Consider the following 5009-nt stretch of genomic DNA (forward strand, 5'->3'; position numbering starts at 1 on the left):
TAAAATAATAAAAGAAAGAAAAACAAAAAAAAAACCAGCAAGCTAGGAAGCAAGTAAAAAAGAAAGTAGAGTAATCACTCTTGCCTTCTAATGAATTTTCATTCAATTCATAGCGCCAAGCGCGAACCGTAATATTGGACTCGGGCGTCTTCTCTTATCAGCCATAATAAATCAGATGTACGTAATTTCTTGAAGAAAGCTGGAGTCCATGGCGCGCCCAGTTGCTTTCGCAAATATATTCATTTCAAAATTAATTAATGCTGCTACTCTTCACTCAGCTTGACGTAAATAGTGTAACGTTTGCGCCAAGTGACGAGAAAAAAATAACTACGTACACAACACGAGTAATTACAATTTTTTTTTAATTTTTTTCTTTTTTCTTTTTCTTTTATTTACATTATTTTTTCTCTTTTTAAACACTCGTACCATTTGCTCTATAAATATCTACTTGTTTTTCAAATAATAAACATGTCTTTTATTTTCACGTTAATGACAGATTTTAATCACCCTGTCATGAAACTTAGCTAGTGCCAGACGATATACCACTTTTACGCAGCGACGGCGGCATTCCATTTCAGACTCGACCTAAGCCTTTCTCAAGTGCACTTACGCTTCCAGATCGCCTGCAACGTAAGTTCTTGCTTGAAATGGAAAAAAACAGACGTTTGTACGCCGACGGTCGCTTCCGCAATGAGCTCACGTGACCTGAGCAGATGCCTAATTATTCTTATGGAGTACATTCTAAACGCTCCAATGAGCGATAACTATCGCTTCGGCGCATAGATAAGCGGCGGACCCCTCGAGGCATTTACAATCGCTCCCATAGCACTCGCTCGCATTAAATCGTAATAACTCATGGTGGGGAGGGGGAGGCTTATCGACGGCCGTATCTCAGCCCGGCGACCGGTCATTTCTCCTCGGCGATTCTTTCTCCCTCTCCCCGCAGAGCCATGGAACGCGACCTTGACGCGCCAGCGATGCCAGATGACGAAGCTGGTCCTCCTGGAAATGTGCGACCGGTGCCGCGAGCAGGATGACGATGTCGACGACTGCCGATTCTTGGAACTATTCATTCAGGAATACGCGATCGTATCGAGTTAGTTGCTCCGTAGTCGGATATTTGTATTGGTGAGTTTAAAAATTGACTGGAAGGCCGGTTACCAAAATTTCATTTTTACAAACGATCGTCTCACTCGTCGGCGTTCTTGTCGCGACACTCGACAACCCACCAATTTCCATTGCTCTCTTCAATTCCATTCCGTTGTTATTTATTACACGAGGGTAGCAAGCATGGCTGGCTCTAAGCGCGTTAACACGATTATCATACGCGTAAGATTTTCTTACACGACCGAATAATTTCATTTATCAAAGACTTTTGAAATTTGCTCACTTGGGTGCTTGAGTTGTTGTGAATTAAATATGGAGTCGAGTGATTAGTTTATTTAATTTCAACGATCGACTTTTCTCTAATCTAACATACATTTTATCAAAAGTTATATATATATATACAGATATAAATTAACTCGCTCATACCTAATGTATCTACCTATTTTCTATTTTACAATCTTTCGAGCGCATGCGCTATCTATTATTAAAATGTTATGGTGCAAATTTGTTTTTAATGTTTCAATAATTTCTTTTGCCTCGGCTGACGTTTACTCAAAAAGATAACCCAGCATTTCATACGGGGATTCATAATAAATATTGCGTGACTATTTAAGAAGAATGCAACGGAAGGCGGAATTTTAAATAAGAACGACTTAAGTAAATAATAAGGATAATTGTGATATTGAAGGAAAGCGATCGGTCCTTCCATGAAGTATTCATTTATATAATAATGCCTCTAAAAGCCTCGGCTCGCAAAACAAATCTTAAAAATCAATCGTTATTAAAAAGCCGTAAAGAAAAAAGTTTTTGTTGGCATGAGTAATAAGCAACAAAAACAAAGGTAAAATATTACTCGTTCCCGCCTCAGGACACTCCGACCTCTCACTCTCCCTTTCACCCGTTCTCGGTCGTTCACTCGCTTCGTCTCAGCAGACAAGAAGACATAGCCACGAAAAAGCTTCTTATAAATTTCGCGTGCGGATAATAATTACAAGGGTCGAGGGAGTGCGCGCCATCATACACGAAAAGTACATACAACGTAAGACGAAGAAGAAACGCTAGAAGCAAGCGTAAAGTTCGCTCGTTCGCTCGTTCGTCCCTCTGATTCTTTCTTCCTTCCATCCTACCTATCTACCTATCTACCTATCTACGGACCTACCTACCTACCTACCTACCTACCTACCTACCTACCTACCTACCTACCTACCTAACCACCTACCTACCTACCTACCTACCTACCTACCTACCCACCTATCCACCTAACAACCACCCACCTACCTACCTACAATCCGTCCTTCCTTCCTTCCATCCTTCTTTTTATCCTTCGTTCCTTCGCTCCTTCGCTCCTTCGCTCCTTCTTTCGCTCGTATCCAGACGCACGAACGAAGCGGGAATGAGAGAGCGAAAGAGATAGATAGATAAGTGCACTTTAAACGCAAGAGTTGTGCGACGACTACGCGCTCGTAGCCCCGAGCTGGAAATCGCGTGCGAGGCACCTGCCCCTTTTTTTTCTCTTTCACCCCAGACCCGCCCCTCTGGAAATTAGAGCAGCGATGGATAAGAAGAAGGAGGGGCGAAAAAAAAAATGCGGGTTGGCCGTCGTTCGAGGGAAACGAAAGCATGAATAAACGGTCAACCACTTGACTCCTTGTGCGGTTGGTGTATACGACGCGCGCCTCTTTTAAGAATAAAAAAAAATATAAAAATAAAAATATTAATAAAAACGAAAACAAAAAAAAAACAAAAAAAAAACAAAACAAGCGAGAGAAGATATACATGACCAAGTTTGCCGGTGAACGCGATCCCTAATTGAGCGTGTAATGGATATTAAAAAAAAAATGAAAGAAAGAAAGAAAGAAACAAAAATTATCCCGCATTCGGGCTTTGTGCTTGTCATTACGTGGAGCTTGCGTCTAAGCATTTGTATGAGCTTGCAATTTCCGTTCGTCGTTGTGAGTTGAATTCACGTCGTCCCCGGGACTTTTTCTTCGGTGATTAATGACGAGACAAGTATGAAAAAACGATATGGGCGATTTGCAAAAGGGCTGCTTGCTCTCTAGCTTGATTAGCGCCCACGAAATTGATAACTAATAGATTGGCCGCGATCCCGTGCGAAACTTAACGAATGTTGTTTTAAAAGCGTTTGACTACGATGCGATATTGGCATCTCAGTTACATAATGAGTCGTAAATGGAATAATATACGATGAGCGATTAATTCTCATTTTCTCATGCCGATGACATTTTTACGATTATTTTACCGATGCTATCGCGTGTTCTTCTTTGCTTTGTTATTTTTTTTTTTTTTTTTTTTTCGATCACTTGAGAATAAAATGTACTCGCACGGTATAATAAATTTGCTAAGCACGGCATTTATATGCTTTAATTAAATCTTAAAGTTATACGTCCGCTAAAATTCTATTACTTCTCTCGCGAATACCAATTATAAATATTTTCACTGCCCAAGATATTTATATTAGTCGTGATGTTCCGGTTAAAGTTCACCGAGTGGAAAGGGTCATTCGGTGAAACTGTGCCACTCCTTTCTTTAAATGCTGGTTCCTATTATTCTGTTATTCTTAACAGACGAAGAAAAGTAAGCTCGTCCTCCCATATCACATCACAAAAATCCTTAACAAATTGCAGAATAAGCGTTATGTATGGATGCTTGTAAATTTAGAAAGTATCTTGCCAATTCAAGCATTTAACGATACGTTAAATTTACTCGACTTTGAATTATGCTGCGTTAAATTTATTTCGCACACGTTGTTAATGCTCGTCCTCCTGCGAAACCCTAAGGACATTACGCGTCAAACCTTAAATACATCGTGCTACGGACCGTTTAAAGGGGGCTCTCGCCCCGAAAATGCTAATTATAATTAGGCACCTTTCTTTTATTAAACACGTTTGACGAGGACGTGACGGTGAGGCGAGGTGGGGGTTGGAGGGGGGGGGGGGCCGGATTTCTCCTGATCGACGATTCGCGAGAATCACGAACGAATTCCCTCCGCGCTGTTGGGAAACGAGTTTCCGCGCTCAGTGCGCTCAGCGCGAATCGGCGTCTAATCTGCATACATTTTACGCGATGAAATTTCGCAAGCCGTATAACGAGCAGGAGGCGTAGACTTTTAAAATTCCATTTGTACCGTGCCTATACGTAATGTCGCTGTCTTTAAGTAAGGCCGAGGGAAATAATAATAGCGCGAAAGCTCGATTCCTTGAACGGGGGCAAATGAGGCGACGCGGCAGGCGACGTAGCGAAACTCGCGAGTTTATATGTTAATTCGGTGGACGAGGCCGCGGAGAATTCCGAGTCCCCGGGGAACGTGAAAAATGAGCGGGGAGAGTCGTAAATCCGGGCGGATTACCGGCCACGTCTTCATCTAAATCCTCGAAAGCGCGAAGGAAGAATTTCCCCGGCTTATCCCGTAGTCCTGAAGTCGAGTAGCCATCGACGCGCCGCCAACTATCATCGGACCCGCTAATTCGGATGTTATCGGCTCTCTCCCAGTTGCGGCAACTTACGTTTTCCAATTCTCAATTCCCACCCTCCCCTACTCGACCATCTCCCAGGCGAGCCATCGCCGTCGGTCCGGTATTTTACATCGACCTCGGCCCTCGCGTTCCCTTGGACTCCCGCGGACTGGCCCTGTTATTAGGCGATACGCCAAAATTACCGGCGAGGAGTTCTTACCCGGCGGCAACCTACTAATTCACCTTCGGAGCGGCGATCGCTCGGCCTCCTCGCCTCCACTTTTACTTATTTCGTTTCAGCGGCGATCGGCGTACCCATGCCCCTGGATCTCATCGCCCTTTGAGTTTCCTCTTGTTTGGTTGGCCCTGGGGCCGCGAAGGAGCCACGTAATGTGGATCGTTTCACTGGCAGCTTCGATCTCCCCCCGC

At 43.4% G+C, this 5009-nt stretch overlaps 1 protein-coding gene across 1 annotated transcript in view; it reads left to right on the plus strand.

Annotated features, from left to right (window-relative positions):
- The window catches only part of LOC105364319 (band 4.1-like protein 4), a 69958-nt gene that overhangs the window by 19990 nt on the left and 44959 nt on the right, over window positions 1-5009 (plus strand). The window lies entirely within an intron of this gene.

The sequence above is a fragment of the Ceratosolen solmsi genome, unplaced genomic scaffold, assembly GCF_000503995.2.
Source record: "Ceratosolen solmsi marchali unplaced genomic scaffold, CerSol_1.0 scaffold31, whole genome shotgun sequence".
Taxonomy (NCBI): Eukaryota; Metazoa; Arthropoda; class Insecta; order Hymenoptera; family Agaonidae; genus Ceratosolen; species Ceratosolen solmsi.